Below are 16,746 nucleotides of genomic sequence, written 5' to 3'. Positions count from 1 at the left end.
GCAATGGAGTGGAGGCCGGGGTCTGGAGAAAGTAGATCAGGCTATGGTTTTATAGTGAACATGTCACATGACACCTGGTCCTGTCTGTGTCCCTGGGGGCGTGCCGATGACTGAGTTAAGCTTGGTACAGAAATATAATTCTATCACATTAACATCAGTACATAGCATCTCAATGTATTACAAATAGCTTTATCCTTATTAATACATTCTATACAACCATGTGGATGCAAGTCTCATCGCTGAGGCTATTATATAAACCGTTTTATGGTAATATGGCTATATTGTCTCTTCTGAGAATCACAAAATTGTACCAAGCGGACCAGTTCGTAGCTGGATTCTTCACCAATCTTTCATACCTTCTCCAGAACACAAATGTCGCTTGGCTCCCCAATTCTGTGAGTTGGAAGAATTTCCTGTGTCTCTCTATAGGCCATGTGGCAAGAGATTCTCCTCTTAGAGTTTATACAACCCTTTACACACAGGGCCTGGGTGGGGGAAGGTAGGTTGGGGGATGGTGCAAAGGGGGGAGGGGTCAACTGTCCTCCCTGTACTCAAAGAGGCCAACGTCATGACAGTCCTCTAATGCAGAACTCTCATATAGAAGGTAGCTCTACTGAGCATGTGCAGAACTCTCATATAGAAGGTAGCTCTACTGAGCATGTGCAGAACTCTCATATAGAAGGTAGCTCTACTGAGCATGTGCAGAACTCTCATATAGAAGGTAGCTCTACTGAGCATGTGCAGAACTCTCATATAGAAGGTAGCTCTACTGAGCATGTGCAGAACTCTCATATAGAAGGTAGCTCTACTGAGCATGTGCTGAACTCTCATATAGAAGGTAGCTCTACTGAGCATGTGCAGAACTCTCATATAGAAGGTAGCTCTACTGAGCATGTGCAGAACTCTCATATAGAAGGTAGCTCTACTGAGCATGTGCAGAACTCTCATATAGAAGGTGGCTCTACTGAGCATGTGCAGAACTCTCATATAGAAGGTAGCTCTACTGAGCATGTGCTGAACTCTCATATAGAAGGTAGCTCTACACAGCATGTGCAGAACTCTCTAGAGGGTGGCTCTACTGAGCATGTGCTTTGAACTCTCAATAGTAGCTCTACTGAGCATGTGCAGAACTCTCAGTCATATAAACACATTTCCAGTAATAATTACTAAACACATATTGACAGAGCAGACTGAAGGGAGAGAACATGTTCTGTGGTCTCTATCTCTCTCTCTCTCTCTCTCTCTCTCTCTCTCTCTCTCTCTCTCTCTCTCTCTCTCTCTCTCTCTCTCTCTCTCTCTCTCTCTCTCTCTCTCTCTCTCTCAAACACACACTATCCATTTACTTCTCTGCCTTGATGTCTGTCTTTCTCTCTGGCCCTTTCAGGAGTCTTTTAAGAGTCTCGCAATTATCATGTCCGTGTGGTGACTGATGGATGAATAACTGGATAGAATATATGGACATAATCAAGTCTGGGCTTTCACATTCTGAATAGACTGAACATTTGTTTGTGAGATATTGGCATATGTCTTGCTACCTGTGTCCCAAACTCTGGTCTAAAGTAGAGCACTACATTTGAACAGGGCACAAACTCTGGTCTAAAGTAGTGCACTATAAAGGGAATAGGGTGCAATTTGAGATGACATTTTAAGAGTTCTTCTCAACAGCTCTCCCTTGTGAGAGCAGGAAATGACTATCTTGGAATGGTCCTGCCGTTCACGAGCCAGAACTGTCCTGTCCCTCACTAGTACTACTGTAGTCTCATGTCTGTCCTGTCCCTCACTAGTACTACTGTAGCCTCATGTCTGTCCCTCACAAGTACTACTGTAGCCTCATGTCTGTCCTGTCCCTCACTAGTACTACTATAGTCTCATGTCTGTCCCTCACTAGTACTACTGTAGCCTCATGTCTGTCCTGTCCCTCACTAGTACTACTGTAGCCTCATGTCTGTCCTGTCCCTCACTAGTACTACTGTAGCCTCATGTCTGTCCCTCACTAGTACTACTGTAACCTCATGTCTGTCCCTCACTAGTACTACTGTAGCCTCATGTCTGTCCTGTCCCTCACTAGTACTACTGTAGCCTCATGTCTGTCCCTCACTAGTACTACTGTAGTCTCATGTCTGTCCTGTCCCTCACTAGTACTACTGTAGCCTCATGTCTGTCCCTCACTAGTACTACTGTAGCCTCATGTCTGTCCTGTCCCTCACTAGTACTACTGTAGCCTCATGTCTGTCCCTCACTAGTACTACTGTAGCCTCATGTCTGTCCCTCACTAGTACTACTGTAGCCTCATGTCTGTCCCTCACTAGTACTACTGTAGCCTCATGTCTGTCCCTCACTAGTACTACTGTAGTCTCATGTCTGACCTGTCCCTCACTAGTACTACTGTAGTCTCATGTCTGTCCTGTCCCTCACTAGTACTACTGTAGCCTCATGTCTGTCCTGTCCCTCACTAGTACTACTGTAGTCTCATGTCTGTCCTGTCCCTCACTAGTACAACTGTAGTCTCATGTCATTCCCTCACTAGTACTACTGTAGTCTCATGTCTGTCCCTCACTAGTACTACCATAGTCTCATGTCTGTCCTGTCCCTCACTAGTACTACTGTAGTCTCATGTCTGTCCTGTCCCTCACTAGTACTACTGTAGCCTCATGTCTGTCCCTCACTAGTACTACTGTAGCCTCATGTCTGTCCTGTCCCTCACTAGTACTACTGTAGTCTCATGTCTGTCCTGTCCCTCACTAGTACTACTGTAGCCTCATGTCTGTCCCTCACTAGTACTACTGTAGTCTCATGTCTGTCCCTCACTAGTACTACTGTAGCCTCATGTCTGTCCCTCACTAGTACTACTGTAGCCTCATGTCTGTCCTGTCCCTCACTAGTACTACTGTAGCCTCATGTCTGTCCCTCACTAGTACTACTGTAGCCTCATGTCTGTCCTGTCCCTCACTAGTACTACTGTAGTCTCATGTCTGTCCCTCACTAGTACTACTGTAGCCTCATGTCTGTCCCTCACTAGTACTACTGTAGCCTCATGTCTGTCCCTCACTAGTACTACTGTAGCCTCATGTCTGTCCCTCACTAGTACTACTGTAGTCTCATGTCTGACCTGTCCCTCACTAGTACTACTCTAGTCTCATGTCTGTCCTGTCCCTCACTAGTACTACTGTAGCCTCATGTCTGTCCTGTCCCTCACTAGTACTACTGTAGTCTCATGTCTGTCCTGTCCCTCACTAGTACAACTGTAGTCTCATGTCATTCCCTCACTAGTACTACTGTAGCCTCATGTCTGTCCCTCACTAGTACTACTGTAGCCTCATGTCTGTCCTGTCCCTCACTAGTACTACTGTAGTCTCATGTCTGTCCCTCACTAGTACTACTGTAGCCTCATGTCTGTCCTGTCCCTCACTAGTACTACTGTAGCCTCATGTCTTCCCCTCACTAGTACTACTGTAGCCTCATGTCTGTCCCACACTAGTACTACTGTAGTCTCATGTCTGTCCCTCACCAGTACTACTGTAGCCTCATGTCTGTCCCTCACAAGTACTACTGTAGCCTCATGTCTGTCCTGTCCCTCACTAGTACTACTGTAGCCTCATGTCTGTCCCTCACTAGTACTACTGTAGTCTCATGTCTGTCCTGTCCCTCACTAGTACTACTGTAGCCTCATGTCTGTCCCTCACTAGTACTACTGTAGTCTCATGTCTGTCCGGTCCCTCACTAGTACTACTGTAGCCTCATGTCTGTCCCTCACTAGTACTACTGTAGCCTCATGTCTGTCCCTCACTAGTACTACTGTAGTCTCATGTCTGTCCTGTCCCTCACTAGTACTACTGTAGCCTCATGTCTGTCCTGTCCCTCACTAGTACTACTGTAGCCTCATGTCTGTCCTGTCCCTCACTAGTACTACTGTAGTCTCATGTCTGTCCCTCACTAGTACTACTGTAGCCTCATGTCTGTCCCTCACTAGTACTACTGTAGCCTCATGTCTGTCCCTCACTAGTACTACTGTAGCCTCATGTCTGTCCCTCACTAGTAATACTGTAGTCTCATGTCTGACCTGTCCCTCACTAGTACTACTGTAGTCTCATGTCTGTCCTGTCCCTCACTAGTACTACTGTAGCCTCATGTCTGTCCTGTCCCTCACTAGTACTACTGTAGTCTCATGTCTGTCCTGTCCCTCACTAGTACAACTGTAGTCTCATGTCATTCCCTCACTAGTACTACTGTAGCCTCATGTCTGTCCCTCACTAGTACTACTGTAGCCTCATGTCTGTCCTGTCCCTCACTAGTACTACTGTAGTCTCATGTCTGTCCCTCACTAGTACTACTGTAGCCTCATGTCTGTCCTGTCCCTCACTAGTACTACTGTAGCCTCATGTCTTCCCCTCACTAGTACTACTGTAGCCTCATGTCTGTCCCACACTAGTACTACTGTAGTCTCATGTCTGTCCCTCACCAGTACTACTGTAGCCTCATGTCTGTCCCTCACAAGTACTACTGTAGCCTCATGTCTGTCCTGTCCCTCACTAGTACTACTGTAGCCTCATGTCTGTCCCTCACTAGTACTACTGTAGTCTCATGTCTGTCCTGTCCCTCACTAGTACTACTGTAGCCTCATGTCTGTCCCTCACTAGTACTACTGTAGTCTCATGTCTGTCCTGTCCCTCACTAGTACTACTGTAGCCTCATGTCTGTCCCTCACTAGTACTACTGTAGCCTCATGTCTGTCCCTCACTAGTACTACTGTAGTCTCATGTCTGTCCTGTCCCTCACTAGTACTACTGTAGCCTCATGTCTGTCCTGTCCCTCACTAGTACTACTGTAGCCTCATGTCTGTCTCTCACTAGTACTACTGTAGTCTCATGTCTGTCCCTCACTAGTACTACTGTAGCCTCATGTCTGTCCCTCACTAGTACTACTGTAGCCTCATGTCTGTCCCTCACTTGTACTACTGTAGTCTCATGTCTGTCCCTCACTAGTACTACTGTAGTCTCATGTCTGTCCCACACTAGTACTACTGTAGTCTCATGTCTGTCCCTCACTAGTACTACTGTAGTCTCATGTCTGTCCCTCACTAGTACTACTGTAGTCTCATGTCTGTCCCTCACTAGTACTACTGTAGCCTCATGTCTGTCCCTCACTAGTACTACTGTAGCCTCATGTCTGTCCCTCACTAGTACTACTGTAGCCTCCTGTCTGTCCTGTCCCTCACTAGTACTACTGTAGCCTCATGTCTGTCCTGTCCCTCACTAGTACTACTGTAGCCTCATGTCTGTCCTGTCCCTCACTAGTACTACTGTAGCCTCATGTCTGTCCCTCACTAGTACTACTGTAGCCTCATGTCTGTCCTGTCCCTCACTAGTACTACTGTAGCCTCATGTCTGTCCTGTCCCTCACTAGTACTACTGTAGCCTCATGTCTGTCCTGTCCCTCACTAGTACTACTGTAGCCTCATGTCTGTCCCTCACTAGTACTACTGTAGCCTCATGTCTGTCCCTCACTAGTACTACTGTAGTCTCATGTCTGTCCCTCACTAGTACTACTGTAGCCTCATGTCTGTCCCTCACTAGTACTACTGTAGCCTCATGTCTGTCCCTCACTAGTACTACTGTAGTCTCATGTCTGTCCTGTCCCTCACTAGTACTACTGTAGTCTCATGTCTGTCCCTCACTAGTACTACTGTAGCCTCATGTCTGTCCTGTCCCTCACTAGTACTACTGTAGTCTCATGTCTGTCCCTCACTAGTACTACTGTAGCCTCATGTCTGTCCTGTCCCTCACTAGTACTACTGTAGCCTCATGTCTGTCCCTCACTAGTACTACTGTAGCCTCATGTCTGTCCTGTCCCTCACTAGTACTACTGTAGCCTCATGTCTGTCCTGTCCCTCACTAGTACTACTGTAGCCTCATGTCTGTCCTGTCCCTCACTAGTACTACTGTAGCCTCATGTCTGTCCCTCACTAGTACTACTGTAGTCTCATGTCTGTCCCTCACTAGTACTACTGTAGCCTCATGTCTGTCCCTCACTAGTACTACTGTAACCTCATGTCTGTCCCTCACTAGTACTACTGTAGTCTCATGTCTGTCCTGTCCCTCACTAGTACTACTGTAGTCTCATGTCTGTCCCTCACTATTACTACTGTAGCCTCATGTCTGTCCTGTCCCTCACTAGTACTACTGTAGTCTCATGTCTGTCCCTCACTAGTACTACTGTAGCCTCATGTCTGTCCTGTCCCTCACTAGTACTACTGTAGCCTCATGTCTTCCCCTCACTAGTACTACTGTAGCCTCATGTCTGTCCCACACTAGTACTACTGTAGCCTCATGTCTGTCCCTCACAAGTACTACTGTAGCCTCATGTCTGTCCTGTCCCTCACTAGTACTACTGTAGCCTCATGTCTGTCCCTCACTAGTACTACTGTAGTCTCATGTCTGTCCTGTCCCTCACTAGTACTACTGTAGCCTCATGTCTGTCCCTCACTAGTACTACTGTAGTCTCATGTCTGTCCTGTCCCTCACTAGTACTACTGTAGCCTCATGTCTGTCCCTCACTAGTACTACTGTAGCCTCATGTCTGTCCCTCACTAGTACTACTGTAGTCTCATGTCTGTCCTGTCCCTCACTAGTACTACTGTAGCCTCATGTCTGTCCTGTCCCTCACTAGTACTACTGTAGCCTCATGTCTGTCCCTCACTAGTACTACTGTAGTCTCATGTCTGTCCCTCACTAGTACTACTGTAGCCTCATGTCTGTCCCTCACTAGTACTACTGTAGCCTCATGTCTGTCCCTCACTTGTACTACTGTAGTATCATGTCTGTCCATCACTAGTACTACTGTAGTCTCATGTCTGTCCCACACTAGTACTACTGTAGTCTCATGTCTGTCCCTCACTAGTACTACTGTAGTCTCATGTCTGTCCCTCACTAGTACTACTGTAGCCTCATGTCTGTCCCTCACTAGTACTACTGTAGCCTCATGTCTGTCCCTCACTAGTACTACTGTAGTCTCATGTCTGTCCCTCACTAGTACTACTGTAGTCTCATGTCTGTCCCTCACTAGTACTACTGTAGTCTCATGTCTGTCCCTCACTAGTACTACTGTAGTCTCATGTCTGTCCCTCACTAGTACTACTGTAGCCTCATGTCTGTCCCTCACTAGTACTACTGTAGCCTCATGTCTGTCCTGTCCCTCACTAGTACTACTGTAGCCTCATGTCTGTCCTGTCCCTCACTAGTACTACTGTAGCCTCATGTCTGTCCTTTCCCTCACTAGTACTACTGTAGCCTCATGTCTGTCCCTCACTAGTACTACTGTAGCCTCATGTCTGTCCCTCACTAGTACTACTGTAGTCTCATGTCTGTCCCTCACTAGTACTACTGTAGCCTCATGTCTGTCCCTCACTAGTACTACTGTAACCTCATGTCTGTCCCTCACTAGTACTACTGTAGTCTCATGTCTGTCCTGTCCCTCACTAGTACTACTGTAGTCTCATGTCTGTCCCTCACTATTACTACTGTAGCCTCATGTCTGTCCTGTCCCTCACTAGTACTACTGTAGTCTCATGTCTGTCCCTCACTAGTACTACTGTAGCCTCATGTCTGTCCTGTCCCTCACTAGTACTACTGTAGCCTCATGTCTTCCCCTCACTAGTACTACTGTAGCCTCATGTCTGTCCCACACTAGTACTACTGTAGTCTCATGTCTGTCCCTCACCAGTACTACTGTAGCCTCATGTCTGTCCCTCACAAGTACTACTGTAGCCTCATGTCTGTCCTGTCCCTCACTAGTACTACTGTAGCCTCATGTCTGTCCCTCACTAGTACTACTGTAGTCTCATGTCTGTCCTGTCCCTCACTAGTACTACTGTAGCCTCATGTCTGTCCCTCACTAGTACTACTGTAGTCTCATGTCTGTCCTGTCCCTCACTAGTACTACTGTAGCCTCATGTCTGTCCCTCACTAGTACTACTGTAGCCTCATGTCTGTCCCTCACTAGTACTACTGTAGTCTCATGTCTGTCCTGTCCCTCACTAGTACTACTGTAGCCTCATGTCTGTCCTGTCCCTCACTAGTACTACTGTAGCCTCATGTCTGTCCCTCACTAGTACTACTGTAGTCTCATGTCTGTCCCTCACTAGTACTACTGTAGCCTCATGTCTGTCCCTCACTAGTACTACTGTAGCCTCATGTCTGTCCCTCACTTGTACTACTGTAGTATCATGTCTGTCCATCACTAGTACTACTGTAGTCTCATGTCTGTCCCACACTAGTACTACTGTAGTCTCATGTCTGTCCCTCACTAGTACTACTGTAGTCTCATGTCTGTCCCTCACTAGTACTACTGTAGCCTCATGTCTGTCCCTCACTAGTACTACTGTAGCCTCATGTCTGTCCCTCACTAGTACTACTGTAGTCTCATGTCTGTCCCTCACTAGTACTACTGTAGTCTCATGTCTGTCCCTCACTAGTACTACTGTAGTCTCATGTCTGTCCCTCACTAGTACTACTGTAGTCTCATGTCTGTCCCTCACTAGTACTACTGTAGCCTCATGTCTGTCCCTCACTAGTACTACTGTAGCCTCATGTCTGTCCTGTCCCTCACTAGTACTACTGTAGCCTCATGTCTGTCCTGTCCCTCACTAGTACTACTGTAGCCTCATGTCTGTCCTGTCCCTCACTAGTACTACTGTAGCCTCATGTCTGTCCTGTCCCTCACTAGTACTACTGTAGCCTCATGTCTGTCCCTCACTAGTACTACTGTAGCCTCATGTCTGTCGTGTCCCTCACTAGTACTACTGTAGCCTCATGTCTGTCCTGTCCCTCACTAGTACTACTGTAGCCTCATGTCTGTCCCTCACTAGTACTACTGTAGCCTCATGTCTGTCCCTCACTAGTACTACTGTAGTCTCATGTCTGTCCCTCACTAGTACTACTGTAGCCTCATGTCTGTCCCTCACTAGTACTACTGTAGCCTCATGTCTGTCCCTCACTAGTACTACTGTAGTCTCATGTCTGTCCTGTCCCTCACTAGTACTACTGTAGTCTCATGTCTGTCCCTCACTAGTACTACTGTAGCCTCATGTCTGTCCTGTCCCTCACTAGTACTACTGTAGTCTCATGTCTGTCCCTCACTAGTACTACTGTAGCCTCATGTCTGTCCTGTCCCTCACTAGTACTACTGTAGCCTCATGTCTGTCCCTCACTAGTACTACTGTAGCCTCATGTCTGTCCTGTCCCTCACTAGTACTACTGTAGCCTCATGTCTGTCCTGTCCCTCACTAGTACTACTGTAGCCTCATGTCTGTCCCTCACTAGTACTACTGTAGCCTCATGTCTGTCCCTCACTAGTACTACTGTAGTCTCATGTCTGTCCCTCACTAGTACTACTGTAGCCTCATGTCTGTCCCTCACTAGTACTACTGTAGCCTCATGTCTGTCCCTCACTAGTACTACTGTAGTCTCATGTCTGTCCTGTCCCTCACTAGTACTACTGTAGTCTCATGTCTGTCCCTCACTATTACTACTGTAGCCTCATGTCTGTCCTGTCCCTCACTAGTACTACTGTAGCCTCATGTCTGTCCTGTCCCTCACTAGTACTACTGTAGCCTCATGTCTTCCCCTCACTAGTACTACTGTAGCCTCATGTCTGTCCCACACTAGTACTACTGTAGTCTCATGTCTGTCCCTCACCAGTACTACTGTAGCCTCATGTCTGTCCCTCACAAGTACTACTGTAGCCTCATGTCTGTCCTGTCCCTCACTAGTACTACTGTAGCCTCATGTCTGTCCCTCACTAGTACTACTGTAGTCTCATGTCTGTCCTGTCCCTCACTAGTACTACTGTAGCCTCATGTCTGTCCCTCACTAGTACTACTGTAGTCTCATGTCTGTCCTGTCCCTCACTAGTACTACTGTAGCCTCATGTCTGTCCCTCACTAGTACTACTGTAGCCTCATGTCTGTCCCTCACTAGTACTACTGTAGTCTCATGTCTGTCCTGTCCCTCACTAGTACTACTGTAGCCTCATGTCTGTCCTGTCCCTCACTAGTACTACTGTAGCCTCATGTCTGTCCCTCACTAGTACTACTGTAGTCTCATGTCTGTCCCTCACTAGTACTACTGTAGCCTCATGTCTGTCCCTCACTAGTACTACTGTAGCCTCATGTCTGTCCCTCACTTGTACTACTGTAGTATCATGTCTGTCCATCACTAGTACTACTGTAGTCTCATGTCTGTCCCACACTAGTACTACTGTAGTCTCATGTCTGTCCCTCACTAGTACTACTGTAGTCTCATGTCTGTCCCTCACTAGTACTACTGTAGCCTCATGTCTGTCCCTCACTAGTACTACTGTAGCCTCATGTCTGTCCCTCACTAGTACTACTGTAGTCTCATGTCTGTCCCTCACTAGTACTACTGTAGTCTCATGTCTGTCCCTCACTAGTACTACTGTAGTCTCATGTCTGTCCCTCACTAGTACTACTGTAGTCTCATGTCTGTCCCTCACTAGTACTACTGTAGCCTCATGTCTGTCCCTCACTAGTACTACTGTAGCCTCATGTCTGTCCTGTCCCTCACTAGTACTACTGTAGCCTCATGTCTGTCCTGTCCCTCACTAGTACTACTGTAGCCTCATGTCTGTCCTGTCCCTCACTAGTACTACTGTAGCCTCATGTCTGTCCTGTCCCTCACTAGTACTACTGTAGCCTCATGTCTGTCCCTCACTAGTACTACTGTAGCCTCATGTCTGTCGTGTCCCTCACTAGTACTACTGTAGCCTCATGTCTGTCCTGTCCCTCACTAGTACTACTGTAGCCTCATGTCTGTCCCTCACTAGTACTACTGTAGCCTCATGTCTGTCCCTCACTAGTACTACTGTAGTCTCATGTCTGTCCCTCACTAGTACTACTGTAGCCTCATGTCTGTCCCTCACTAGTACTACTGTAGCCTCATGTCTGTCCCTCACTAGTACTACTGTAGTCTCATGTCTGTCCTGTCCCTCACTAGTACTACTGTAGTCTCATGTCTGTCCCTCACTAGTACTACTGTAGCCTCATGTCTGTCCTGTCCCTCACTAGTACTACTGTAGTCTCATGTCTGTCCCTCACTAGTACTACTGTAGCCTCATGTCTGTCCTGTCCCTCACTAGTACTACTGTAGCCTCATGTCTGTCCCTCACTAGTACTACTGTAGCCTCATGTCTGTCCTGTCCCTCACTAGTACTACTGTAGCCTCATGTCTGTCCTGTCCCTCACTAGTACTACTGTAGCCTCATGTCTGTCCCTCACTAGTACTACTGTAGCCTCATGTCTGTCCCTCACTAGTACTACTGTAGTCTCATGTCTGTCCCTCACTAGTACTACTGTAGCCTCATGTCTGTCCCTCACTAGTACTACTGTAGCCTCATGTCTGTCCCTCACTAGTACTACTGTAGTCTCATGTCTGTCCTGTCCCTCACTAGTACTACTGTAGTCTCATGTCTGTCCCTCACTATTACTACTGTAGCCTCATGTCTGTCCTGTCCCTCACTAGTACTACTGTAGCCTCATGTCTGTCCTGTCCCTCACTAGTACTACTGTAGCCTCATGTCTTCCCCTCACTAGTACTACTGTAGCCTCATGTCTGTCCCACACTAGTACTACTGTAGTCTCATGTCTGTCCCTCACCAGTACTACTGTAGCCTCATGTCTGTCCCTCACAAGTACTACTGTAGCCTCATGTCTGTCCTGTCCCTCACTAGTACTACTGTAGCCTCATGTCTGTCCCTCACTAGTACTACTGTAGTCTCATGTCTGTCCTGTCCCTCACTAGTACTACTGTAGCCTCATGTCTGTCCCTCACTAGTACTACTGTAGTCTCATGTCTGTCCTGTCCCTCACTAGTACTACTGTAGCCTCATGTCTGTCCCTCACTAGTACTACTGTAGCCTCATGTCTGTCCCTCACTAGTACTACTGTAGTCTCATGTCTGTCCTGTCCCTCACTAGTACTACTGTAGCCTCATGTCTGTCCTGTCCCTCACTAGTACTACTGTAGCCTCATGTCTGTCCCTCACTAGTACTACTGTAGTCTCATGTCTGTCCCTCACTAGTACTACTGTAGCCTCATGTCTGTCCCTCACTAGTACTACTGTAGCCTCATGTCTGTCCCTCACTTGTACTACTGTAGTCTCATGTCTGTCCCTCACTAGTACTACTGTAGTCTCATGTCTGTCCCACACTAGTACTACTGTAGTCTCATGTCTGTCCCTCACTAGTACTACTGTAGTCTCATGTCTGTCCCTCACTAGTACTACTGTAGTCTCATGTCTGTCCCTCACTAGTACTACTGTAGCCTCATGTCTGTCCTGTCCCTCACTAGTACTACTGTAGCCTCATGTCTGTCCTGTCCCTCACTAGTACTACTGTAGCCTCATGTCTGTCCTGTCCCTCACTAGTACTACTGTAGCCTCATGTCTGTCCCTCACTAGTACTACTGTAGCCTCATGTCTGTCGTGTCCCTCACTAGTACTACTGTAGCCTCATGTCTGTCCCTCACTAGTACTACTGTAGCCTCATGTCTGTCCCTCACTAGTACTACTGTAGCCTCATGTCTGTCCCTCACTAGTAGTACTGTAGCCTCATGTCTGTCCTGTCCCTCACTAGTACTACTGTAGCCTCATGTCTGTCCCTCACTAGTACTACTGTAGCCTCATGTCTGTCCTGTCCCTCACTAGTACTACTGTAGCCTCATGTCTGTCCTGTCCCTCACTAGTACTACTGTAGCCTCATGTCTGTCCCTCACTAGTACTACTGTAGCCTCATGTCTGTCCCTCACTAGTACTACTGTAGTCTCATGTCTGTCCTGTCCCTCACTAGTACTACTGTAGTCTCATGTCTGTCCTGTCCCTCACTAGTACTACTGTAGCCTCATGTCTGCCCTGTCCCTCACTAGTACTACTGTAGCCTCATGTCTGTCCTGTCCATCACTAGTACTACTGTAGCCTCATGTCTGTCCCTCACTAGTACTACTGTAGCCTCATGTCTGTCCCTCACTAGTACTACTGTAGTCTCATGTCTGTCCCTCACTAGTACTACTCTAGCCTCATGTCTGTCCCTCACTAGTACTACTGTAGCCTCATGTCTGTCCCTCACTAGTACTACTGTAGCCTCATGTCTGTCCTGTCCCTCACTAGTACTACTGTAGTCTCATGTCTGTCCCTCACTAGTACTACTGTAGCCTCATGTCTGTCCTGTCCCTCACTAGTACTACTGTAGCCTCATGTCTGTCCCTCACTAGTACTACTGTAGCCTCATGTCTGTCCTGTCCCTCACTAGTACTACTGTAGCCTCATGTCTGTCCTGTCCCTCACTAGTACTACTGTAGCCTCATGTCTGTCCTGTCCCTCACTAGTACTACTGTAGCCTCATGTCTGTCCCTCACTAGTACTACTGTAGCCTCATGTCTGTCCCTCACTAGTACTACTGTAGTCTCATGTCTGTCCCTCACTAGTACTACTGTAGCCTCATGTCTGTCCCTCACTAGTACTACTGTAGCCTCATGTCTGTCCCTCACTAGTACTACTGTAGTGTCATGTCTGTCCCTCACTATTACTACTGTAGCCTCATGTCTGTAATGTCCCTCACTAGTACTACTGTAGTCTCATGTCTGTCCCTCACTAGTACTACTGTAGCCTCATGTTTGTCCTGTCCCTCACTAGTACTACTGTAGCCTCATGTCTTCCCCTCACTAGTACTACTGTAGCCTCATGTCTGTCCCACACTAGTACTACTGTAGTCTCATGTCTGTCCCTCACCAGTACTACTGTAGCCTCATGTCTGTCCCTCACAAGTACTACTGTAGCCTCATGTCTGTCCTGTCCCTCACTAGTACTACTGTAGCCTCATGTCTGTCCCTCACTAGTACTACTGTAGTCTCATGTCTGTCCTGTCCCTCACTAGTACTACTGTAGCCTCATGTCTGTCCCTCACTAGTACTACTGTAGTCTCATGTCTGTCCTGTCCCTCACTAGTACTACTGTAGCCTCATGTCTGTCCCTCACTAGTACTACTGTAGCCTCATGTCTGTCCCTCACTAGTACTACTGTAGCCTCATGTCTGTCCTGTCCCTCACTAGTACTACTGTAGCCTCATGTCTGTCCCTCACTAGTACTACTGTAGCCTCATGTCTGTCCCTCACTAGTACTACTGTAGTCTCATGTCTGTCCCTCACTAGTACTACTGTAGCCTCATGTCTGTCCCTCACTAGTACTACTGTAGCCTCATGTCTGTCCCTCACTAGTACTACTGTAGTCTCATGTCTGTCCTGTCCCTCACTAGTACTACTGTAGTCTCATGTCTGTCCCTCACTAGTACTACTGTAGCCTCATGTCTGTCCTGTCCCTCACTAGTACTACTGTAGTCTCATGTCTGTCCCTCACTAGTACTACTGTAGCCTCATGTCTGTCCTGTCCCTCACTAGTACTACTGTAGCCTCATGTCTGTCCCTCACTAGTACTACTGTAGCCTCATGTCTGTCCTGTCCCTCACTAGTACTACTGTAGCCTCATGTCTGTCCTGTCCCTCACTAGTACTACTGTAGCCTCATGTCTGTCCCTCACTAGTACTACTGTAGCCTCATGTCTGTCCCTCACTAGTACTACTGTAGTCTCATGTCTGTCCCTCACCAGTACTACTGTAGCCTCATGTCTGTCCCTCACTAGTACTACTGTAGCCTCATGTCTGTCCCTCACTAGTACTACTGTAGTCTCATGTCTGTCCTGTCCCTCACTAGTACTACTGTAGCCTCATGTCTGTCCCTCACTAGTACTACTGTAGCCTCATGTCTGTCCTGTCCCTCACTAGTACTACTGTAGCCTCATGTCTGTCCTGTCCCTCACTAGTACTACTGTAGCCTCATGTCTGTCCCTCACTAGTACTACTGTAGCCTCATGTCTGTCCCTCACTAGTACTACTGTAGTCTCATGTCTGTCCCTCACTAGTACTACTGTAGCCTCATGTCTGTCCCTCACTAGTACTACTGTAGCCTCATGTCTGTCCCTCACTAGTACTACTGTAGTCTCATGTCTGTCCTGTCCCTCACTAGTACTACTGTAGTCTCATGTCTGTCCCTCACTATTACTACTGTAGCCTCATGTCTGTCCTGTCCCTCACTAGTACTACTGTAGCCTCATGTCTGTCCTGTCCCTCACTAGTACTACTGTAGCCTCATGTCTTCCCCTCACTAGTACTACTGTAGCCTCATGTCTGTCCCACACTAGTACTACTGTAGTCTCATGTCTGTCCCTCACCAGTACTACTGTAGCCTCATGTCTGTCCCTCACAAGTACTACTGTAGTCTCATGTCTGTCCTGTCCCTCACTAGTACTACTGTAGCCTCATGTCTGTCCCTCACTAGTACTACTGTAGTCTCATGTCTGTCGTGTCCCTCACTAGTACTACTGTAGCCTCATGTCTGTCCCTCACTAGTACTACTGTAGTCTCATGTCTGTCCTGTCCCTCACTAGTACTACTGTAGCCTCATGTCTGTCCCTCACTAGTACTACTGTAGCCTCATGTCTGTCCCTCACTAGTACTACTGTAGTCTCATGTCTGTCCTGTCCCTCACTAGTACTACTGTAGCCTCATGTCTGTCCTGTCCCTCACTAGTACTACTGTAGCCTCATGTCTGTCCCTCACTAGTACTACTGTAGTCTCATGTCTGTCCCTCACTAGTACTACTGTAGCCTCATGTCTGTCCCTCACTAGTACTACTGTAGCCTCATGTCTGTCCCTCACTTGTACTACTGTAGTCTCATTTCTGTCCCTCACTAGTACTACTGTAGTCTCATGTCTGTCCCACACTAGTACTACTGTAGTCTCATGTCTGTCCCTCACTAGTACTACTGTAGCCTCATGTCTGTCCTGTCCCTCACTAGTACTACTGTAGTCTCATGTCTGTCCCTCACTAGTACTACTGTAGCCTCATGTCTGTCCTGTCCCTCACTAGTACTACTGTAGCCTCATGTCTGTCCCTCACTAGTACTACTGTAGCCTCATGTCTGTCCTGTCCTTCACTAGTACTACTGTAGCCTCATGTCTGTCCTGTCCCTCACTAGTACTACTGTAGCCTCATGTCTGTCCTGTCCCTCACTAGTACTACTGTAGCCTCATGTCTGTCCCTCACTAGTACTACTGTAGCCTCATGTCTGTCGTGTCCCTCACTAGTACTACTGTAGCCTCATGTCTGTCCTGTCCCTCACTAGTACTACTGTAGCCTCATGTCTGTCCCTCACTAGTACTACTGTAGCCTCATGTCTGTCCCTCACTAGTACTACTGTAGTCTCATGTCTGTCCCTCACTAGTACTACTGTAGCCTCATGTCTGTCCCTCACTAGTACTACTGTAGCCTCATGTCTGTCCCTCACTAGTACTACTGTAGTCTCATGTCTGTCCTGTCCCTCACTAGTACTACTGTAGTCTCATGTCTGTCCCTCACTAGTACTACTGTAGCCTCATGTCTGTCCTGTCCCTCACTAGTACTACTGTAGTCTCATGTCTGTCCCTCACTAGTACTACTGTAGCCTCATGTCTGTCCTGTCCCTCACTAGTACTACTGTAGCCTCATGTCTGTCCCTCACTAGTACTACTGTAGCCTCATGTCTGTCCTGTCCCTCACTAGTACTACTGTAGCCTCATGTCTGTCCTGTCCCTCACTAGTACTACTGTAGCCTCATGTCTGTCCCTCACTAGTACTACTGTAGCCTC

At 47.6% G+C, this 16,746-nt stretch overlaps 1 pseudogene; it reads right to left on the bottom strand.

Moving 5' to 3' along the window:
• LOC106575017 (ephrin type-A receptor 6-like) overlaps positions 1-16,746 on the bottom strand; it is a 189,851-nt pseudogene that overhangs the window by 52,642 nt on the left and 120,463 nt on the right.

Source organism: Salmo salar, chromosome ssa16, assembly GCF_905237065.1.
Source record: "Salmo salar chromosome ssa16, Ssal_v3.1, whole genome shotgun sequence".
Taxonomy (NCBI): domain Eukaryota; kingdom Metazoa; phylum Chordata; class Actinopteri; order Salmoniformes; family Salmonidae; genus Salmo; species Salmo salar.
The sequence above is the reverse complement of the archived record's forward strand: the minus strand, read 5'-3'. Positions and strand labels throughout refer to the sequence as shown.